Genomic DNA, 25403 nt, shown 5'->3' with positions numbered 1-25403 from the left:
AGGAGGAAACGACGTGGGAGTGGGAGGACGGTAGTGACTTTGTCCCCGACATTCATCCGTTCACCCACGAAAATGAGGCCGGGTGTAGTGCCCCTGAACTTCACCATACCTCCAGAAGGCTTGACTTCTTCAGGAACTACTTTCCTGTGGAGTTTGTTTTGAAGATTGCGGCCCTGACCAACGCCTTTGCTGCATTTGAATGTGGGGGAACAACACAGACATGACACAGCCGATTGTCTGAATCTGACGTGACCCTGGGTGAAATGTATGTGTTCCTAGGACTTGTGCTTTTGATGGAGATATTGAAAAAAAATCAGCTTCCCTCGTATTGGACTGTGGATCCAGTAATGGTGACACCATTTTTTGGTAAGGTGATGGGAAGGAATCGCTTTCAGTACATCCTGAGCCGTCTTCATTTTTTTGACACCCTTGACCCTGCTAACGCAAACAACACGGACAGGATGAGGAGGATATGTCTGGTTTTTGATCACCTTCAAGAGAAATTCCATACCTCCTTCTCTCAACACCGAGACCTCGTCATAGACGAGAGTCTAGTGCTATGGAGAGGTATTATTGCTTTTCGTCAGTATATCCCCAGCAGAAGACATGGGTTTGGCTTCAAAATCTTCGTGATGTGCGACTGAAAGACTGGGTATGTGCACGACATAGTTCTGTACACAAATGTTCAGACGGACATCACAGAAGATAGACGTTTAGTACTCTCAAGGGCTGTGGTAAAAACGATGATCGAGGAATACCTTCATCGTGGGCACGTCTTATACCTCGATAATTGGTACACAAGCCCCCTTCTTCCAGGTACCTTCACCTTCACGAAACTGGTCTGTGTGGCACTGTAAAGAAGAACCGTTGGCACTTGGTGAAGGTGGGAAGGAAGCTTCAGAAAAATGAGGTTGTTTTTTACAAAGCACATAATATCCTCGCAACAGCATGGCACCACAAGCGCGAAATATACCTCCTCTCGTCTGTTCATCGGCCCCTTGTACACCGCACAGACAGTATAGATTACAGGGCAGAAGGGCGGTGCCACGTCTGGAAACCAGAACTTGTCTTGGAGTACAATATGAATATGTGACAGGTGGATCAATCAGACACCATGATTTCTAGCGCTGTCTGTGCCAGGCCCATCATGAAGGGGAATAAAAAATTATTCTTCCATCTCCTCGACATTGCCGTCGTCAACACTCACTATCTGCACGCACAGACCATTGGCATCCAAGAGACATTTGAGGGCTATATTCGTGAGCTGGTGCGAGAGATAGTGGGTGAATATGGTGAAGATAGAAGTGCTGCTCGCCACTGTCACACCGCCGCCACACCTCTCTGCCTCACCTCTAGACACTTCCCCAAAATCGTCCCTCCAAGTGCAACACGTCAGAATCCCTAGCGGGGGTGTCACGTGTGTGCAAACAGCACTGTAAGGTCACGTACTCAAGGAAGGACTCAAGGTATATGTGTGCAGAGTGTGATGTAGGACTGTGCATTTACACATGTTTCTAGGAGTACCACACTCTCGCTAACTATTGAGAAACAATAGTGTGATAATGACGAGCGAAAAAGACGCTCAAAAAGTGTTGTAAATACGAAAAAAAGACGCTCAGGAAGTGTTATTATAAGTACTGCATACAGTGATGACATGTAAATATTTTCTCGTAAGTGTAAGGACTGAATGTTGTGGAGTAAAGTTTTACGTATGTTCTCGTAAGTGTTAGACGATACATTCACGGTGAGAGGATCAAAAATACTCTGGTAATGTCTGTGTATACTGAAGGCATGTTGTAAATAATTTACTGTAAGTGAAAGGGCTGTACATTGTGAACTCAGGTTATGCATATTTTCTCGTAACTGCAAGACAATGCATTCACAGTGATTTGTATAGTGTTGCATGAGTAAGTGATTTTTTTTCCCCAATAAACACAATTTTTTTATGAAATAATAAGATTTTTTTTTTTTTTTTTTTTTTGTGGGTGAGAAGTGGACAGAAAAGTTTTAAGATCATTCCTATACCTTCCCTGATTCACGTTGGCGAGAATACCTGAGTTTACCTTGCATAGAAACCGGGTTTTCTCTCACCGCCGCTGGGGATTCCCCACCCGCTCACACCTGCGGGCGGCCTGAGAGACTACGAAGAACGCGCTTCAAGCCTCCGGTGAGTTTTTTTATGGTCATATTGTTTTTTTTCACATCAAAATCTATCATTTTTGCTCCCCCCCAAAAAATCTAAAATTGGCTGGCACGGGGGTGACACTTGGAGCTGGGAGTGGCTGGCACGCGGCAGGTTAAGGGGCCTGAGACTTAGGATGTCACTAGGCCATGGGGCATACCTGTGCAAGGTTCTGCACATGCACGGCGATATCTCGTGGCTAGGGGGACACCTGACCATGGGTCCTTGGAGTCCTAGGGAGATAAGCACCATTTGTGGAAATGTGTATCACGATGGTGAGAGCTTTTTGAGGGGGTGATAAGGGGGCTTTGCACATTCTCCTCCCCTCAATTTTTGAGAATGGGCTGCCTCACCTCGTCATCCCCGAGTGCTTCGCCCACAATGTACATTCTGTCACTTGCCACTGGGAGCATTGGGCCTGGCAGCCATGACCAGCTGCTCCCCTTACAGCACCACAGAAGAGGCTAAGGCTGGAGGCTCCCCTATACAGGAAGACTGCCACAGCAATGACCAACCCAGATCCAGACATGGCCAAGATACAGACAACAGCCAAGTTCACCAACCATCATCAGTGACCGAGGAGAGGCAGGGCTCTTCTGAATCAATTTTCATGGCTGAGGATGCATCAACTGGCTCTTGGCCTAGGAGGAGGTCGATGAGTCCTCCCCTCCTCAGGCAGAGAAGGGCAGTCCATCTCACTCTTCTATTGTGGAACTCAGAGATCAGCTAGATGTGTCCTCCTACCATCGCCTCCTGACACTCTGCATCAACATCCGGTTGTACCAACTTGGAGTTTCGACCAACCCCATCTTATACGATCTTCAGGCAGCCGACCTGGGTGAGGGGATTCCACCTATTGTAGTCTGATTGTCAGGGGGGAGGAGGCACATCTGGCTGATCTTCAAGCTGTATATTTCATGCTGCCTCCACAACTGACCCCTAGACTGGCCACATTGTGTGATGCGCAAGCTTTTTGTCCTGATTTTGCTCCTGTAAGTTTTTTTGGCCTAATGCCCCTAAGAGTGGGTGATGGCCATAAAGTCATTAAAAAAAATATGGCAAAGCTTCCTTGTTTTGGCTACACACTAAGAACAGGTAGCGATTTAAGCTTTGCCATTTAAATGGCGATGGTTTTTGTGTTTGTCAGTATTATAATAGGAGGACTCCGCTTTATGGATGGGTTATGTTCCTGAAAAAAACAATTTGCTAAGCTATTTTTCATTGTGTGAATCTGTTAAATGGAGTTTGGTTCCAGGTTCCTGATTTTCCACCATCCACCAGTGTTAACCCCTTTATTGCATATTCTGAATCAATATTTGTGTATTTTATTACTCCCTAACCATTTATATACAACTATATCTATGATTTAACATCAGTTGGCTACTAAAAAAACATAATTAACATTTTGAGTGAGTTTTATTTTCTTACTTTGTAAAGCACTGTTTAGGTTTCACGTGGGAAATTACATTACCTTAATTACGTCAGTGAGTTAATCAGATGGTGCACATGTGGTGAGGTACTGTCCTGTTCTGGATGGTAGGGCGGGAGTGAATAGTGTGTGTTTTCTCTGTTAGTGGTGCTGTGGTGGAATCAGCTGACTGAGAGCGCACTTGCATCAGGACTCCATATTATAATTGTTAAAGCTCTGTAGCCAACATTTATATATATGTTAAAGCTTTGTAGCCAACATTTATATATATGTAACTCTTAATTCTTGTAATAGGTGAGTCTTGAGTTAATTGAAGAGCAGGAGTTAAAGATGAATACAGGGAGTTGATCTTGATTTATTATCTTCAGAGAAAGTCTAAGTTGAGCAGCGTATGTATTATACAGAGACTTAAAATACTAAGTATGTCTACTTGGACCCCTCTTGTTATTCACTCTCTCCACTACCTGCCGGTTCTATGGCCAGTCTCCTTCTGATCTCAGATTCCTACATTCTGGTGTAGCAGGGGTCGTGTCACATGTGTTACACTGTTGTTGAAATGTTCTAGAAGCCTGTGTGTGTGTGTATGTGTGTATGTGTGTGTATGGTCACGAGGCGCTGTTCGTGGGCTATTTTGCTGGTGAGAGGCATTCTGGAGAGGTGCTAACGTCATTTCCTTTTGGCCCCTAGGTTTGACATTGACCTAATCTCTAGACTATATATGTATGTTGCTTTCTATTATGTATTAAGATATTTTAGAGTCCTGACATCACTCGGTCACGTAGCTGGCGGTCCTCCGACAGCAATCATCATTGACATATGCTAATCTATTAATACATAATAGTCTTCTTCAATCTTAATACATAATATTGATTATAATATTGATTATAATATTCATGGTAATATTGCAATGATCCAGTAATATTACATTTTAAACAAGTTGTATACATAATTGAATATGGTTAATTTGGTTGTTGTGTTACATTTTGTTAAATGTGTATGTATAATAGTAAAATGCATATATGCCAAAAAAAAAAAAAAATAGTTCAAAGTTAAGATTATGGTAAGAGCTATTAATAGTTCATATTGAGATAATGATACTGGTATACTTCTATATCATGGGTCATTCTTCTTCTTCTTTTTTATAAAATTAATACTATATACAAAATATGTACACTTCATACATGGGGGTTGGCTTGGATGCTAACTCAACCCCCACTAAATACTGACTCCAAATTTGCAATTCTTGCATGCATTCTGTGCATTGCGAACAGCACTACTGCAAATACAATACAGAAGGTTATAAAGACAGTAGGTGCTGGGCTATACACATAATATGGGTTGAACATATTCCAACTCAAATCTTCCCAGGGCTTCATTGTTTCATTGATCAGTTGCATAGTTTCAAACTTAGGTGAAGTCAACTTAATACTTGTGCTCATGTTTAAGTCTATAACAGGCAGTGGGTGGAAATGTTTGTGTGTATGATTGAGGATGGCGTAGTGATTGATGGTGGATAAAGTGGACATGGATGGTGTAAATACCGCACAGTAGTCTGGTGCTATGTATAATCCTGATGCTGAAGTATGAGATGGTGGTATATCTGGACAGACTATGTAAACTGATGTGTTATGAGTGAAATAAAAAAATGTGAGTGTCCGATGCGTTGATGGTGTACAAGCTTATCTGGAGCAAAAGCGAAGTTTGCAATGATTATGAATATTGATTTCCTTTGATAGCCGTTTCACAAGGGACTCTATCAGTAGGCTGAAACGTAAAAATGTACTCAGGACAAAGGCGAATAGCATGTAAGGATGTGCGGCACTTTCGTTCAATCGTTGATTCACTTGCAAAAGTGACAGTGTTCCGTCTCTTGGAGACCATGATGAGTTCGGTGTCTGTGTTGATGTTGATGATGACCAAAGTGTTATTATTCTTAGAAGGGAAGGGGTGTATTTCGTATACTGTGAACAGGTCATCAGTTATGAATGGTACATGAACTACTACTGATGTTGGTGTTAGTGTTGCTTCTAAATATGGATAATATTGCATGAATTCCCTCTTCGGAACAAAGACTTCAATTTATGTTTATGTATGCCTTGACTAATTATCTGACGTAGCTCATGAACTGGAAGTAAGTCAATTGTGATCTTGCCATCACCGGCATTCGAAATTCCTTGCATAAGTCCCCTGTAACGAACTCTGGTGTTGTCTAATTGGAGTAGAACTGTGTCAATGTGTTCCGTGATGATGGAGAAGTGTTGGAAAAGTGTTATGTTACCTTCCATGTCATTTATTTTAACTACACTTTCGAGAGCTATGTTTTCCGCCTTTTTCAGATTTTTCACGATTGTCTTCATTGCTGAGTTATGTCCTGTGATGAATTTATCTTGGTATGTTAGTACCTGAGCTATTTTATTAAACTTGTTGTTTATTTCTTGAAGGTCTTTCTCTGTAGCCAATCCAAAGATGTTCCCAAGAACTGCGCCACCCAGGTCGAACAAACGGCGCTTTTGGCAAATACGTGTGATGTTGTTCTTGTCGCTCAATACCTCCGTTCCATGAGATGGGAGATCCTGGATCATGATGGGCATAGTTGACTTAACCTGTTATATTTTCCATTTCGCTAACTTCACTATTTCATCCACTTCCTTTGTGTTATGTGCTTGTGAAACATAGCCTCCTATCATGAAGTCCAGGGTTCTCATTGGTCTTGCGATTTTTTTCTAGATAAGAAGGTACCCGGTAATTCATACAAGTAATCCAGACTTATTTCAGTACTCATAACATCTTTTACGATTGACATCGTGGCCGTTGGAGCTATGAGGCATCCTTGCCATACTATGTGTTGGGGGTCTAAGTGAGCATATCCTCTTGCTATGTAGAGGAGAATCCATAGCATAAGTCCCTTCATCGCAACCTACTGACAAAAAAAATCTATTAATTTTCTAATGTGATCATGCTGTGGTCGATGATGGTGATGATGTGCGTTACGGTTGGCTAACGTAGAACGATAACTTGATTGTTATTTCATTTATAGAAGGAGTTTAAATCGATATCTAAATCTCGTCAATGATGTACTGTAGATTTTATTGGAACAGTTGCACCAATGTTTGATTGTTTGGTATATGGCCTTAATTTATTTTTGTAATTATTGTAGTTTTCTTTATTGGTTTCATGAGTTACGTTCGCTTGTTCGGTTGTATCCGAGGCTGAATAATTATTGGATAGTTCCATTGAAACTCGTTTTAAATGGTCAATATGAACTTGTTTCTCTTCGCCACTTGATAGTGACTTAATTAAAACTTTGTTTGCTTTTATGTTAATTACTCTGTATGGGCCCTCAAATTTTGGGGATAATTTATTGTCTCTCGTATGAACGATACCATAGACAATGTCTCCTAAGCTGATAGGCGAATCTCTTGCCTTTTTATTGAATGCATCCGTCATTTCTTCCTTGGACATCGTCAATTGTTTTTTTTTACACTTTTGTGTATGTCCTGGAATTCACGTAAACGGAGTTTAGAGTAATCATCGTAGTATTATATGGCCAGGCTGTCACCTTCTAGGAGCTCGTATGGTAGTTTTTTTTATCTGTTCCATATATAATGAAATGTAGTGTGTCACCTATCGATTTATTTATAGATCCATTAATTGAGGCTTCTACTCTGGGAATCCAATCATCCCAGCTTGCATAATTTTCATTGAGAATGTGTCGTAGTACATCTAATACTTTTTTGTTTTGTCTCTCTACTAACCCATTAGATGCTGGGTGATAGGCTAAAAAGTTAACCTTTTTGACATTGTATTGTTTACATAATTCTTGTAAGATATCAGAATTAAATTCTCCTCCATTATCACTTATTAGTACCTTTGGGGTAGTAAAGGGACATATTACATTATCTGTTATTGCCTTTGCTACTGTCTCTGCTGTCTTATCTTTAATTGGAGCTAAAATTACATAAAGGGAAAAATGATCCGTTCCTACGAATAGGTATTGGTTATTATTGTATGATAATGGCATCTTGAGTAAATCAACAACGACAACGTCCCATGGTTGATGTTGTACAGGGTTACCCGTCAGTGCAGGTGAAATTGGGTATACTTTGTGTTTTGGACATGATTCGCGCCTGTCTATATGATTGTTTATATCTTTTCGTAATGTTGGCCAGTAATATAACAACTGGGCTTGTTTCAATGTCCTATCTTTTCCAGGATGTCCTGCATGTGGGCTATCGTGTATCGTTCGTAATACTTGGGGTATCATGTCATTAGGTACTACCAATTGGTTAGTATTTCTTTGGCGTTTTGGTTGTCTTGGGTTGATCTTGAATAAAATATTATTGACTATTGTGAAATGTTCGAGTGGTACATGTAGTTTGGGTAATTGTATGTCATCTCCACTTTCTAACTTGTATATAACTTTAGACCATATTGGGTCAAGTCTTTGTGCTTTTGCGATATCATCGTAGTTTGGGATGTCTCCTTTGAGATCTAAAGCCGCGACCTGAATTGTGTTTGAGTTCCTAGATAATGCGTTGGCTACTGTATTCATTTTGCCTTGTATATAATGAATATGTACATTGTACATTTTGTAATGCAAAAACCACTGCAAGTGCCTCTAAGTCTGTAGTGCAATAATTTTTCTCTGCACCTTTTGTTTGTCTGCTAGCAAATGCAATTGGTTAATTCTTTCCTCTTTTATCTTCCTGCATCAGTACAGCCCCTAATCCTTTAACTGATGCATTTGTACATATAATAAATGATTTTATGAAATCCGGATATGCCAAACAAGGTGCATTTGTTAACTTAATTTTTAGTTTGGTAAGAGCTTGTTTTTGTTCTTCATCCCATTGGAATATAGCATCTTTTTTGAGTAGTTGGAATAGAGGAAAGGCTATATGAGAGAACTGTGGTACGAATGACCTATAGTACCCAGCTAGACCTAAAAATTGTCTATCTTCGTCAGTCGTAGTGGGTTCAGGAAAATCTCTCACTTCTTGTATTTTGTCATCAGTGGTGTGAATACCATTAAAACTTAATTTGTGGCCTAAGAAATTTATTTCCTTAGAGCAAAATTTGCATTTGGAAAGCTTAATTTTTAAACCAGCATCACCATGCTTTTGTAAGAGTAAGTCTAATTTCTTGAGATGTTCTGTGATATCTTTCGTTGCGATTATAATATCGTCAAGATAAACAAATATTCCTTGTCCTAAAATTCCGGACAATACGTTATTCATAAGACGCTGGAATGTGCCCGGGGCTGTCCTCAGTCCCATGGGCATCCTTCTATACTGATAGTGTCCTCTATTTGAGGAAAAGGCAGTGTATTTACGTGACTCCTGTTCTACCGGAATTTGGTAATATCCACTTAGCAGATCGATTGTGGAAAATACATTATTTTCTGGTCCAATATTCTGTAGGATGTAGCTTAGCAGTGGCATGGGAACACTCGCAGTCCACCTCTCGCCGAGGCAACACCTCCACCGCTGTTCCCGGCGGGACCAGCTCTCCACAGCAGCCGTTTCAGCTGAGGGTCAGGCCTGTTCTTTCCACCTTCGGGAGTGCCCTTGTCAGCCCACCAGGAGATGTAGGCCGTCCGCCCTTTCCATGGCCGACCGCCATTCCTCCGCCACTACCTTGACCGGGGTTGTGCCCTTCGTGTACACCTGGACTGGGCCTTCCCTTTATGCTTCCACCTGCTTCTGTGGAGAGCTGGAGCGAGTCAGATGGGGGTTGAGGGCAGAGTTCGGGACTTCGACCTGAGCTTCGGCTCCCCTACCATCGGCGCTGGTTTGTCTACCAAGCTCTCGTCCCTCTCTGCCCTCTATGTACATCCGAGCAGCCGGCCGCTACCATCGTCGAGTCGTTTGGGAGTCCACCTGAGCTTGCCAGCGCCCCCTCCATCGGCGCCGTGCTGTCCATCGCTCTCTCCCCCTCGTCTTGTTGATCATCGGGCTGTTTTATCATCGCCATCGCCTCGTTCTCTTCCTCTGCCGCCCTTGCCCTGTCTGCCAGTCTTCGTCCCTGCTATGCTCCTTTATGGGAGCTTTTCACGCATTTTCCCCTGACGGGCTCTTTGTTTGCCCGTTCCCCACCTTTGCTGTGGGGAGAATATTTCAACAACAGGCATGGGAAATCGGTCTGGTATTGTGTGATTGTTTAGTTTACAGGAATCTACTACTGCACGCATTTCTCCATTTCGTTTGGGCATGAAGAATAATGGAGCATTCCAGGGGGAGACTGATGGCTCAATAATTCCAAGTTTTAACATTTCATCGACATACTCATTTGCGAGTGTATGCTGCGATTGTGGGATCCGGTAGGCCGGTATGAAAATTGGTAGTGTATCTAGGTGCACATTAGTCTTGTGATTAAGCAGGTTAGTACACCCTAATTGTTCTCCGGGCAATGCTACGGTGTCCCTGTGTGTTTCCAACAGGGTTAACAAATCATTTTCTTCATCAAATTCACCTGAGTGAAATAAATTCTCTTTTATGCTTTCACTGTCCATAGAGTTTATCTCACTTGTCACTCCAGCTACAACTATTTCCTTCACAAGGGCGGAACATTTTTCAGTATTAACTATGCAAGTCCCCTTTTTCAACTGTACTTCCCCATTCATGTGATTAATTATGAATATCTGAGTTTGCCCTTCATCGTTCATCTGACATAATGCGTTTTCTACTGACAATCCCTTTACATAATTCTTCTAAGACAAGAACAGTACTATTCCGTAATTTGCTCTTTATGGTAACTTTTATATAGGAATTAGGTGGTATAACTAAATCGTTGGTGAGATGGGCGGGAAAAACTGGTAAATCAGTACTGTTACCTGGGTCTCTAATCCTGGAGGCTGGGGGTGGTGTTGTGAGTGGATCTATACACTCATCTGTTTGTGCATGTTTGTTTACGCTTTTAATATTACCAATTCTTTTTGGTTCTCTTTTACTAATCGGTGAGGGCTCTGATGGTTTTTCCTCTATGAATTCATTGTCAAAGTCTATTCTATTCATTTGTGGGAGTAATGTTATTTTCTCTGTTCTCCTGCATCTTAAGCCCAGTAACATATGAGCTTTAACTGCTAAGTTTTCAACGATATAGAAAAATGCAGAGACTGGTCTTGTAGTTTCTGTGAAACTGATGTTTAACCGTATCATACCTTTTACTGCGATTTGTTTTTCATCTACTGTATATAAGTCTAAATCAGATTCTTCCAGAAAAGTTACTTTCTTATTTCTAAAAATTCTATTTATTTCTTCTTGTGTTATTAAGTTCACTGAAGAGCCTGTGTCTAAAAATAAGGAAACGTTTTGATCCTCACATACAGCTGGTATCAAGATACACTCATTTCCCAACATGCCTCCTATGTGAATTTTAGACTTGCTTTTCTTTACATTTGTTCGTTTTTTGTCATGACTTGGTCGTCCCCCGATTTGAACATAGACACTAATTTTTCTACTGTTTTGCAGTTACTGGTCCTGTGCCCTTGGCACCTATGATGTCTACAGAAAGGACCAAATCCTTGTGTCTTTTGTCTATCCTCTTTTGTTTTGATAAAGCATTCATTCCTAGTGTGTCCTGGTTTTGCACAATAATGACATAGAATGGACCTATCTCATGACTGTGATCTACGAGGTGACTTCCCATATTTAGTGGTGTCTGTGGCGTGCGATCTGCTCGGGCTGTGCGGAAACTTATGAAACTGCCTGTAGCCTGGTGTTTGTGATCATACCCTTGACATGTTTAGTTGTTTGCTCTGCCTGCTTTCGGGTCGCGATCGATTTTGTTCTCTGTTTGGGGTCGTTGTAGCTGTTTTCACCACTGATACTGTCTCAGACACTTTCGTTCTACTAGAATATGATTGTGTTTCAACCATCCGTGCTTTGCTACACTGCATCTCTACCTCGTTCATTAAGTCTAGTAAGCACATGCCTGGGGTGTACGCGATCGTCTTGGCTATCTTAAGGGTCCTATCAGGTAATTTACACAAGGCAGCTACATAACCAATGATGTCCACGACGAGGTCTGGGGACATCTTTCCATCTCCTGTTATCCAGTTTGAGTTTTCTAAGGTAGCTAATAATGTCCTTTTGATCGTGGAGACATCAGCAGTTATTTCACTGAGCACATGATTTGTAGTGTGCTCCCTTACAAGATCTACAATCTTATGTAATTCTGGGATTATACCTGGCAAGAAGTTCATACCTCCAGAAAATATCTTCAAAAATTCAGTTTTAAATTCATCATATGTCTTAACTCTGAGGAGCTTATCTGACCTTAGTAAGTCGCCTGCCAGACATCTTTCTCCACTAATGCAAGAGGAAAAAAAATAGCAATTTTCTCTTATTCATCTTTAATATGTCTCTTTATGAAGATCTGTTCACACTGATTGACCAATGAAATGACGTCAATACGATCTTTTTCTGTGCCAGAGAATTTCGGGGCAGTTTTATCCTCGTGATAAACAAATATCTGAGCTTGATCTGTGGTGTTCATTTTCACTGGTTGGTCTGTTAATTTAACTTGGACTTGTTTATCATTGTGTGAGGGAATAGTGGAACAGATTTTGCCTGAGTGATGAACTATATCAAGTATATTTTCATAGGTATGCAAGGCAGAGACTAAGTCCTCACTCACTACATCAGAGGGGGTTTTCCAGTCATCATTTAGAACTGATGTATTTGTTTCTTTATCATTAGTTTATGGTGACTTTTGTACGATGGGTGCGTTGCCCTGGTGCTCTCCTAATTGTGTATCCGCAGTGGGCGCTAACTGTGTATCATCTGGTATTAACACAGATGGGGGCGAAAATATCCCTGTCATATCACATAGCTAAAAAGAACTCATGTTGCTAAGGTATGGTATTATGAAATACGTCTTTTGTTTATGTCCTTTCTAAATAGATGAGTAAATGAGTTGTAATAAGTGACAGATAGTGAGTGTATAAGTGAATATATAAAAATAAGTAAAGGAGTTGAATATATCTAATTTTAGCACTGAGAAGAAATGAGTAAGTATAATTATACCCACTTGATACAGATCGGAGAGGCATGTCGAAGCAACTGTTGATCACGGAAGATAAATGCAGAGTTGAATGAAGATCTCCTCTCGATAATTCTAGGGCTGTGTTGATGGACGATATTACTCAGGAAATTCCATGGCCTGGTGAATGTAGTGGTTAACAGCTGTAGTCACAGGCGAACCTCATCATAGAACGTCGAATTTCCAACTCAGTACTGTGGAAATAAATGAGTATGAGTAGGAGCTATGTGAATAATGAGTAATGAGTAGTGGGTGAGAAGTGCCTGGTGTCAGTCACACGTTGATTGGCATGGCGTTGTCTCAGCAAACAAGCATGGTGATGTCGTCTCAGCAGATACACATGGTGACGTCAGCTTCCCACACTGGTAGCTGTGGTGAGTAACTGAGTAGTGATGAGTAACCTGGGTGAGGAAAGGTGAGTAGGATGCGTTATAAATGTGGCTCTGTTGTTTTGCTGTGTCTTGACTTCTGCGTCAGCAATTGAGGTAGGCGGGATAGAGTGTTGAGGTTTTTTGTGCTTGTTGCTCTGGTCTTTCTTTTCCTTTACTTGCTTTGTTTTTTTATTCTTCTTGCTGCTGCTTGAAGTTACATTAATATTATAGAGTTGTCTTGTAGACTTGTTATTTGTAGTTAATCGTAGAACTTGTTGATCCTCACTCGTAACTCGTCGTTGCTACTGTATGCTCGTAGACTCGTAGACTTGTTGGCTCGTAGAATCGTAGACTCGTAGACTCGTAGCCTCGTAGACTCGTAGGCTCGTAAACTCGTAGGCTCGTTCGTTACTGCCACCATTTAATGTTAAAGTTTTGTAGCCAACATTTATATATACAGTAGTGCACCAACTTTCGCTACAGCAGGATTCGCGGAATCCACTTTCGCGGCATGCACCAAATATTCCCTAACTTCCACTTTCGTTTGAAAAAAATCGATTTTCGCGCACAAATTTTGGTTTTGGGACAATATTTTGAACTTTGAATTTCCTGCACCGCCCGCCCGCAACCCACCGCCATCTTGAATGACGTCATGTCAACACTCTGTCCACCCATTCCCGCCATTGTGTACGAGCGTGCTAGCTCCATTGTGTTAGATTCTCACGGTTCAATGGCCTCTACTATACCTGGTAGAGTGGAAGTGTTGCATCAAGTTGCATCTGAGGAGGCAGAGAGAGAGAGTGGTAGCGAGGCAGCAAGAGGTGGCGCCAATACGTCTGCCGTGGCTAAATAAGCCCGCCACGCGCCTCGGATACTTACCCCCAACATCCATTAAACACCTCAACCTGGTCTCTGTGGTATGTTTCTCCTCATATAATGTGTACTGTACAGTTTTTATTGTTTGTATCTCACAATGCAATGTACAATAGTGATTTGATGTACTGTATTGCAAGTGAAAATGAAAATCTGATGTTACTTTAGGATAACCGGGAACCAATTAGCCTTTTTGCCATAAAGACAATGTCCCAACTTTCGCTAATTCCACTTTCGCGCATTATTTTTGGACCCAATTAGGCGCGAAAATTGGTGCCCTACTGTATGTTAAAAGCTTTGTAGCCAACATTTATATATATGTAACTCTTAATTCTTGTAATAGGTGAGTCTTGAGTTAACTGAAGAGCAGGAGGAGTTAAAGATGAATACAGGGAGTTGATCTTGATTTATTATCTTTAGAGAAAGTCTAAGTTGAGCAGCGTATGTATTATACAGAGACTTAATAATTATACTAAGTAAGTCTAGTTGGACCCCTCTTCTTATTCACTCTCTCCACTACCTGCCGGTTCTGTGGCCAGTCTCCTGAACTCAGAATCCTACATTCTGGTGTAGCAGGGGTCGTGTCACATGTGTTACACTGTTGTTGAAACGTTCAAGAAGCCTGTGTGTGTGTATGTGTGTATGTGTGTGTATGGTCACGAGGCACTGTTCGTGGGCTATTTTGCTGGTGAAAGGCATTCTGGAGACGTGCTAACGTCATTTCCTTTTGGCCCCTAGGTTTGACATTGACCTAACCTCTAGACAATATATGCATGTTGCTAGCTATTATGTATTAAGATATTTTAGAGTCCTGACATAATAATAAATCATAATAGATAGCATGATAGATGTAGGAAACTGCATTATCATAATACATCTCGTAATAGATAGCATAACAGATAGGAACACCAGTAAAGCTAGGTGTGCGAACGGGAAATGTGTTAGCAAGAGTTAAGCGAAAGAATGCCAGAGGGCACCGGAAGTGCTACCTACACACAGACAAACACAAGGTTCTAGAACCCGTACATACGGGTTATACACGTGACACAAGCCCTCCTAGAGACTGAAGGAAGAGTTAGAGAGGCAGAAGGAGACTAGCTACAGGAGCGAGAGGTTGTAGAGAGAGGGAAAGAGAAGAGGGGTCCAGTGAGAAGTTAGTTAGCTCTTATGTTACACACTGTTTTTTCAACTTGAGTTCGACCTTTGAATATAATAAACTACAAATCAAGACCCAGTATCCATCTTTAACTTCTGTCATTGCATGACAAAAGGAACTAAGATTATCTACTTACAAACCTACTCACATGTAACTAGAGCTCGTTCACGATTACAATATATGCATCTCGAGATTTACATACTATAGGGTCAAAATCCACATTTAGTTTAAAGTTGCCTATGGAAAACAAAGCGTTAAAGCAAAGTTTAGCATTCATTAGGCAAGAGAAGGGTAGTAAAACGCAATCTTCATTAAAGCAAACTTTCATTGCACAAACCTTCATAAAGTAGGGGACACCTACATTAAGCTTCGTCATATAAATGGCGATGATTCTTGTTTTTATCGATAATATTAAGTTTCACCCTATAACTGCTGGAGCTACTTGTTTTCATTGCCATTATTATTATTTTTCTTTGCACTTTTTCTTCTTTGATCTTGTTGATAATATACATGAAGATATCATAGAGTAACCCAAATCCCTGTGCCATATACAACTGAGCGTGACTTATTTTGGAAGGTCATAAACTCATTTTTACTTAAATATTGCATACTTGTAATTGAAATTTTTCATAAACTAATTTAGATACAGCTATTTGGTTCAAAATTGTATGACAAAACTGTTTACTGAATAATTTGGGCTTGATATTTTATCATTTACCTTAGTGGAAAGGACCAAATTCAAACTTGTTCAGTTTTTTCTTTGTAACACATTTTAGAGAAAACCATGAAAGATTTAATGCTGTAACTTTCCAGATCTAAAGTTGTGGTCCCTCTTATGATCCGAGGGGAATATAGTTACAGTTAAGAACAGAGTTAGCCAGTTATTTTGACAAACATAAAATTTACAAACTGTCTTCTTCGACACCTATGCCTTCAGTTCCCTGTTGATGATACACAAGATGTAACCTTAGAGTCTTCAGATCTTATTTATAGTACACATATCTTATGAACCATTAATAGTTATGGCGATGCTTAGTTATTGTGGCTACACAATGAAAATAGGTAACTGGTTATTATTATTTTTCTTGGCACTTTTTCTTTGTATCTAATGATTTTATACATGAAGGTACCTTAGGGTAAATCAAATGCTTCTGCCAAATACAAATGACTTTGATCAATTTTTGAAGGTGATATACTCATTTTCATTTAAAAGTCACATATTTTAAATTGAAATAGTTCAGAAACTAATTGAGATACAGTTATTGGGTTCAAAATCTTATGGTAAAAATGTTTGCTGAATCATTTTGGCCTAATAATTTGCCATTTAGCCTAGTGGAAAATACCAAACACAAATCTGCTTAGTTTTTTCTTTGCAACATGTTTTGGGGAAAACCACGAAAAACTTTAACCCACCCCATGCCAACGACATACATATACGTCAGCCCCTATATGTGCGGACAGCGTCATTGACATACATGTACATCGGCAATTTGATATACAGTATTTACCAAAATTCAGACATTCAAAATTCAAAAATCAGGCACCAAAAAATCAGCTAGGATATTCCCGCACCTCTTTAGGCCTTCCTATATCATCTATATACCCAAAAAGAGTGTTTTTGGGCTTGAATAGCATAGTTACTGATGGAAATGAAGATCTACCTCAACTCAATGGGTGTCAGAGGTGGACAATAAAGTCTACGAGCAGTACTCCAAAGTTTTCAGCCGCCTGATCAGGGAGAATTGACCTCAAAATCGACCTAAATGGTTTCTGTGAACTTTTATGGTTGTTCTCCATGTTTTCTTGTCACTTCTATCCTATCTAGCAAAAAAAAAAAAAAAAGGTCGAAAATTGGCCAGAACCACAGCTCCATGAGGGTCCAAAGTCTGCTGGCACTCAGCGGGTTAAGTTGTAACTTTCAAGATAAATAGCTGTGATCCCTCTTATGATCTGGATGGAATATGGTTACAGTTATGCATACGGTTAGTCAGTTATCGAGACAAACGTAAAATTTACACATGCGTTCTTCGACACATTTGTCTTCAGATCCCTTAGTGATGTTAATGCAAGAAGTTACCTTAATGAATTCACACCTTGTTTAATTACACATACTTTGTATACGACATAGCGAAGCTTCCATGTTGGGGCTACACAATAAGAATTGGTGAGTAGCTATTATTATTTTTCATGCACTTTTTCTCTTCAATCTTGATATTATACATGGATGTACCCTAGGGTAACCCAAGTCCTTGTTCCAAGTATAAATGACCTTGACTTATTTTTTAACGTGACAATACTAATTTTTATTTTAAAAACTGCATATTTGATATTGAAATGTCTCAGAAATTGATTGAGATACAGCTATTTGGTTGAAAATCCGAAGATAAAATTGTTTGCTTAATATTTTTTGGCTTAATATTTCGCCACTTAGTATATTCGAAAGTGCCGATTTCAAATCTACACATTTTTTTCTATGCAAAATGTTTTAGAGAAAACTACAAGAGCTTTAAAGCTGTAACTCTCCAAAAATATAGGTGTCGTCACTCTTATGAACTGAAAGGAATAAGGTTAGAGATGAGCATTAACTTGGCCAGTTATTGAGACAAACGTAATATGTACACATACGTTCTTTGACACCTATGTCTTCAGATCCCTTGTTGATGTTACACAACAAGTTACCTTAGGGCTTTAAGCTCTTGTTTATATTACACATACCTTATACCAAATGGCGATGCTTGCTTGTAATGGCTACACATTAAGAGCAGGTAACTGATTAATCTTCACCAAATGAATTGCACAGCTTCTTGTTTTCGTTATTATTAACTGTCTTGTTCTCGCTGGTATTATTATTGTTATTCTCGCCTCCTAGTCTCGCAACGATTGCAGGAAAATTAAAGATTGTGTAATGATTCTCAAGGGCCAAGGATATGTGTTTTGGCATGGGCCATTACTGATAGTAAAAATTCAAATCTCCCCATTGGGATCAAAGTCTTAGTAAGAAACAGTAGCAGACACATGTTCTGCGACAACTTTGTTGGAACCCTTGTTGGTGTTACACAAGAAGTTACCTTAGGGTCTTCAGACCTTCATTATATTATACATACCTTACCTTCTTATGGCTTAATAAGGAAACTTTATACTAAAGGGTTCTAACCTCAAAGTCTTTCGACAGTTTCAGGAGAATTGAAAACTACACTAGAAATCTGATGGGCCCAGGTTATGTGTCCTGGTATAGACCATTGCTGAGCGAGAAAATAAATCCAAATCTTCCAAGTGGGGTCAAGATAACTAAGAAACACTAGGTGGAGACTGGTGACTGTCTATAGTACAGTTACAGAGTTCTATTTATTTATAAATTTCTTTGCACTTTTTTTCTTTTATGTTGATGATATACATGAAGATACCCATGGGTAACTCAAGTCATTATGCCAAATATAAATGTCCCTGATGTATTTTTGAAGGCCATATACTCATTTTAATCAAAAATTGTGTATTTGACATTGAACTATCTCAGAAACTACATGAGATACAGCTATTGGTGGAAAATACTGTGATAATAATGTTTGCAGAATACTTCTGGCTGAATATTTTGCCAGTTAGCCTAGGTGAAAGTACCATATTCAAATCTGTTTTTTTTTTTTTTTCTTTTCTTTGCAACTCGTTTCAGAGAAAACCACAAGAGATATAGAGCTGTAACTTTAACATACAGTATATAGATGTGGTCCCTCTTTTGATCTGAAAGGAATATGGTTACAGTTAAGCATACAATAAGCAAGTTATTGAAACACATGTAAAATTTACACATGTATGCTTTGACACCTTTGTCTTGAAATCTTTTGTTGATGTTACACAAGAAGTTAGCTCAATGTCTTCAGACCTTTTTTATATTAAACCTACCTGTCAAACAAGTAATAATTATGGCAAAGCTTGATTATTGTGGATACACATAAAAATACTTAACTCATAATTATTATTATTAATTTTCTTTCCAATTTTATTCTTTGATCTTGATGATATTATTATACATGAGGGTACCCAAGCGTATCCAAAGTCCTTGTGCCAATTATAAATGATTTTGACCTATTTTTTAAGCTTATACTCATTTTCATTCTAAAAACTGCATTTTTGAAATTGAAGTATCTTATTAACTAGTTCAGGTACAACTATTTGGCTGAGAATTCTACGATAAAAGTACATGATGAATAATTTTAGCTAAATATTTTGCCATTTAGTCTCGTGGACTACGAGACTCAAATCTGCTCAGTTTTTCCTTGCAACACTTCTTAGAGAAAGCATGTTTGAAAGCAATAACTTTCCAGATATGTAGCTCTGGTCACTCCTATGGTCTGGAAGGAATGTAGTTACAGTTAACCATACAGTTAGCCAGTTACTGAGGTAAACGTAAGGTTTACACATGCATTCTTCGGCACCTTTGTCTTCAGGTATTGATGTTACTCAAGAATTTACATCTGGGTCTTAATATCTTGTTTTTGTTTTACAAACCCTTTTACTATGAACAGCTATGGCGAAGTTTCTTCACTGTGGCCACAGAATAAGAGTAGGTAACAAATTATTATTATTATTATTATTATTATTACGATTATTATTATTATTATATGTGGTAAACATTTATGTACTAAGTTTTTCACAATGAATCAAATGTAATATTTTTTTTATTTCAGTTTGACAATTATAACCCGTAACTATTTATTTTCTTGCAACATATTAACAGTATTCACCATATTTTAAGGAAAATAAGCTGCTAAAACTGTAAAACTTTCCCGAAATTTAAAACATAATGCATTTTACCATCTAGCTTTATTCTTTCATGGTGCCCAGTGTAATGAAAACAAAAGAAGTATGGCGATTTTATTGATATTTAATTTTTTCCCATTGGCATGGACCTTTTAAGACTGTACTTACCTATTGATATAGAATTAGGAGAGAGTTTGAGGTTTTATATATATATATATATATATATATATATATATATATATATATATATATATATATATATATAATCATGCATTTTTAACTGAAATATTTCCAAGATATTAGACATCTACATCATGCCCCCTGTCTGTTATCCACACCACATGACCTCTACTTGTTCGTGTATAAACAATGCATTAACCTGCCATGTCCTGACCAATTTTCCAGCAAAGACTCCCCCCCCCCATCCCGACCAGTTTTGGATTTTTTTTGTTTTTTGGCTCAAACCTCCGATTTTTGTGAGAAACAATGGCAAATAACAGAAAAAGTGCTCACCTGAGCTTAGGAATAGGCTGTACAGGTGATCCTTTAAACACCTGGTACCATGTTCTCTGGAGCTGTGCTGTGGCTGTTGCGTTTTCTAGTGGTAACTATTGCGAACCACTCAAAATAGGTAGATATTTGTTCATTTGGTACGAATTTATATGTGGCACAAGAAAATATTGGTTTTCACACAATAATTTAGGTGATATAAGCATTGTTTCACCCACTGAACACATCAACATACCGCCCCTTCCTTGGCGACATTACCTCATCACTTCTGCGCGTTTCTTCCTCTGGTGCCACATAGTCTTTGTCCTCCACATCGTCATTGGGGAATCACTCTTGCCTGGAATTTTGTACCGTGGCACTATATGTCTTTACTGGCCAGGTCACTGCTAACAGGTGAGTTGCTGAGACAATGGCATGCGAGGGAGGGGGTCATGTGGGGTAAGGCAGTGTCCCCACCCTGTGGCAGGTAGAGGAAGGTGTCCTGCATAAACATACCAAAAATCACACGTGAAATTTGAAAAATGTGCAAATGACAGACCTTGCAATTTCCAAATGTATGGGTATGTTGTCGGGACTGAGCATGACAAAATGTTGCAACGTATCCATACATTACCGGGACGTAGTGGGTTAAGGGTTTACAGCAACCATCTGTAAAGGTTCACTCTGCTTGCCCCTCCCCCCTTCCCTGCAATTGTAGTGTGGTTGCAGCATAGAAGATGAACTACTCAATACCAAGATCTAAAGACTAACAGGTCTACTCAGTTCCTCCCAGTACACAGGTCACAGACGTCACACGACTGCATGGGAGTGAAAAGGGAGATACCATACAAAGAAAACAGTAGCCAAACGGGAAACTATACTGATTCTCTCTCTCTCTCTCTCTCTCTCTCTCTCTCTCTCTAAAATGGGAAACTATGCTGATTCTCTCTCTCTTTTATGGGTATGTATTAATTCATTCTCATGTTACTATCTGCCTGTAATTACACACACGCACACACGAGCGCCGTGGGATATTTAATCAACGTGAACTGTTACACTTCAGATAATTTACTGAACTTGGAGTACTTTCTTTTTTCACCTCTCTGTGATACTAGGTTTCTATTGAGGACTCGAATTCTGAAAAGCATGCGAGACCGAACAAATAACACTATAACTTTCTCCCATCCGTCATACCACCAGTGATAATAATTGCTGAACTAGTTTTTGAGATCCATTAGCATTCTACTAAATATTTCCATTCTTAACAATACTAAACATTTTATTTTCTAAGTTGTTTCTACTTTGTTACCATAACATGTTAATGCACTATATACTGGAATTGCTCCAAGTCTTTCTCTCTCTCTCTCTCTCTCACACTCTCCTTATATCAGTAATTCCATTGCATAGGGTTATCACTTGATACCATTATCAGTACAGGTTGAAGAGGAATGCATTTACCTAACGTCTACGTCCAGTTACAAGTAAGATTACCTGCCATATTCACCGCAGAATGTCACTGACCAATAAACATTAGGATGATGTTTACACAATGTTACCGGTTGCTTATCTCCTCGTTGCCAGTATTTCAGGTAGATGTTTTTGTGTTCTATGGTGCACCACGAAGAGGTAGGAGGCTAAAATACCGTCACCTCAACAGGCAAATAGTTTATGCGTACTGTTGTCGAATGTGGCTATTATATTATCAGCAATGACAATGACTTACCTTATCATATTTCATATGACTAGGTCATTACAACACACCTTTATGGTTCATTCATCTAACGAATGGCTGAATTACACATTACAAGGAAAATTGATTGTGAGCAGTGCCACTTTTGTGTGAGGTCACCCATTTACACGCTCATCGATTATTCACCAAAAAATATTATCTTGCATTATTGCAAGATGAAGACCCCACCGGTACATCACAGTATGCAAAAGCTTCCAGTCATTTTAAGCACAATTGCCATTGATTCATGAATTATTGGGACATTTATATCACCACTGCCTGTGATATTACTTATGTGATTGGTAAATGCAACATAACGAACATGAAATTATCATTGCTACGCTGATTTTTTTATTTATTTATTTTTTATTTTTTAGCCCACGAACCTAGGCGCTTTAGTGCCCGTCACCGAGGACTGGGGTGCAAGGATATGTGATATTGGTTGCTGACTGTCTGCTACTAAGACCTAGGGCATAAGATAAGGGCCTGGTGTTTATTAGGAGAAGACTATCTCTTCTGATGGGGGTGGAACCACGTCACACGGATCGGCTGGCGGAAGTGTTATCTACCACGTCACCCACAGTACCGTATCACGTATTTAATATATATCAACAATTAAAACAATTGCCATGTTTGCATTGGAAGCACAGTGATCCACGTAATGATTAAGTGATGAGCCATGGGTTTATCATGTAATAAAGAAAAAGAATACGTTTATAAATATGTAATATATGTAATGATGCGGTCTTTCAGATTATTTTACTTATTGTTTTCAATGCTTGCATTATCCAGTACTTTCAAGAAGTTCCTTTGAAATTCTATCGGCCAAAAATAGTCGACTAACTATTGGGATGAACTCTGACTGAGGTTCACTACGGCAGACGAGAGTTGATGACTGAACTTTCGTCGAGCATGTACACACGAACAAACAGATACACTGTTGCCAGCACCCGTTACCCACCGCTCGCGTCTAGGTGGCCCGGGTGGAAAGTTTGGTGACTGTACGTAATGGGCAGTGTAGGCTGGGTTGGTTTTAGGTGATGGATGGTAGGCTATGGGCTGTGATGGTGGTAGACGATGGTCTAGTGTGGACTGTGATGGTGGTAGGTGTTGGCTTAGTGTGGGCTGTAACAGTGGTAGGTGATGACCTAGTGTGGGCTGCTATACTGGTAGGCACAGTGCTGGATGGCGGTATGTGATGGGTGGTGTGGGCTTGGATGATCATATGTGATAAGTGATGATGCCACAGGCCCAAGTTAGTAGACCCTGTGAAGATCAGAGGTTTTTGGTTGGTCAGTATGAGGGTCGTAAAGGTTTAAATGTTTTCCACAGAAGAATAAATATAACATTATACAAATGTGAGCATGATGCTGATAACCCCCAGGGCAAAGCTGAAGGCACTGGCCATCAAAAATCAGATGTTCTCGAAACCCTGTCATACGTACTTAATTCTTTTGGTTTTCTCACCATGGCTTTCTATTGTCACAAATACATCACGCAAGCATAGTGAAAGCAGCCAGATGGCACTGGCAGACAACCATGTACCAGGGATGGGCTAGGAATGATGAGTTCCGGTTCCTCGTCGTCCAGTTTGCTTTCTGCCACCAATATCCACCAGCCTTCTATCGCCTCCACCCCTGCATAGCTGCCCATTCATGCAAGGAAGGGAATGAACGAAAGTGCGATTGGAAGGAAAGTAGGAGTGAGTGTCATCATTGTCAAGTGGGAAACGACGCCCGAGGACGGGAATTTCCATATGGAGAGTAATGTGCACCAAGAGAAATATTACAAAAGTAAGGACTGATATTCTGTGGAATAAGAGTTAAAAAAAATGACCACAATATACGTGGGCTACTAGAAGATAAGGAAAACCACAGCACAGGAACTAAGTGTTGTGGCCTAAACAACAGTTTAGAAATGAGTGGCATTCCTTTCATGAAGCAACAGTTTACAAAAATAATTGCATTATGCATGGATAGTGTGGTTAGGGAAGTCTAGCAGGGTAAGGGGAAATGACAACAGAGCGATCTCATCCTGACTACACCTCCCCTGCCCTTATGGATAACCCGCCTGTGCCACAAACGAGTGCGCTCATCGGGATACAGTCTTGCCATGACCCCTCAAGTGACTTCTAACCATCACCTCTTCACGCATCCACCCAGAAATCACAGGATACTGGCAATGGAGAAATGAAGGGTTGGTAAGTATTTTGGTCTTTTTTTGAATGTTCTAAATGGCGTAGTTGCAGAGACATTATGGTTTAAAAACTAACAATGTTTACAAATATCCCCATGTACATCAAGTGGTGTGCCAGATTTAACTATGAGCTTTAGGAGTTAATATACCTTACATCTTGATAACTAACTGAAAATTTACCATGAGAGTAAAAATGAAGAAGTTAATAAAGATGAGATAGTGGAAGAAGGCAGCACGAGGCAGGAAGGGGTATTGCAGTTCTTTATGTAATAAACAGCTGAGGGAATGCTATAACAGAATCATGATGAAGAGCAACAGGAAAGGTAAAAATGAAAAAGGGAAGGACAAAAATATTGAAATGTTTATGGGAGAAAAGGTGAGGGGGGGGTGGCTCAAACTATGAAGGAAGATGACGACGTCACCACATTGCAAATATTGGCACCACATTATGGTGATGCGGCGAGCTTGGCCTGGGAGCATTAGTGCTAAGAGTCTTTAATGGACATGGGAGCAAGACAGGATGAGAAAAAAATTTGTGTATGATGGAGAGAGAGAGAGAGAGAGAGAGAGAGAGAGAGAGAGAGAGAGAGAGAGAGAGAGAGAGAGAGAGAGAGAGAAAATAAGGGAAGACCGGAAGGAAAAAGAGAAGCGACCAGAGAGAGAAGTGAGGAGGAATAGTTGGACAGAGAAAAGAAAGAGGTAAGGAAGGAAAATACAAGAACTGCAACGTCCCTGAACGAAAACGGTTCGTTTCTTTCCCTCGTCCATAATCTGTCCTTCCTCCTTCTCATCCCTCCTCTCATCTTCTCATCTTCTCTGGCATTCAGTCTTCCCTCGCTCCTTTCTAGCATTTTTCTCTTGTCCAGCTCTATACCATGTACATTTTTTTAGCCTCCTTTCCCGGCCATTCAGGTGACCGTACATTGGGAACTAGTATTCCAAACATTGTTTTCTTATTCTATACTTTTTCCACGCCTAGGAGCATTCGTTCATGTTTCATGCAATTGCTTGGGAAAGCCCCAGGAATTGATGGAGTCTGTGGCGAAATGCTGAAGCAAGGGGGAGAGATAGTAGTAGAATGGATGTGAAGGACGTGCAGATTGGCCTGGGAGGAAGGTAAAATCCCGGAGGATTGGAAGTCAGGTATAAATATTCCCTTGTACAAAGGGAAAGGGGAAAAA

Source organism: Coenobita brevimanus, chromosome 52, assembly GCF_032717465.1.
Source record: "Coenobita brevimanus isolate Jiangsu-jjx chromosome 52, ASM3271746v2, whole genome shotgun sequence".
NCBI lineage: Eukaryota > Metazoa > Arthropoda > Malacostraca > Decapoda > Coenobitidae > Coenobita > Coenobita brevimanus.
The sequence above is the reverse complement of the archived record's forward strand: the minus strand, read 5'-3'. Positions refer to the sequence as shown.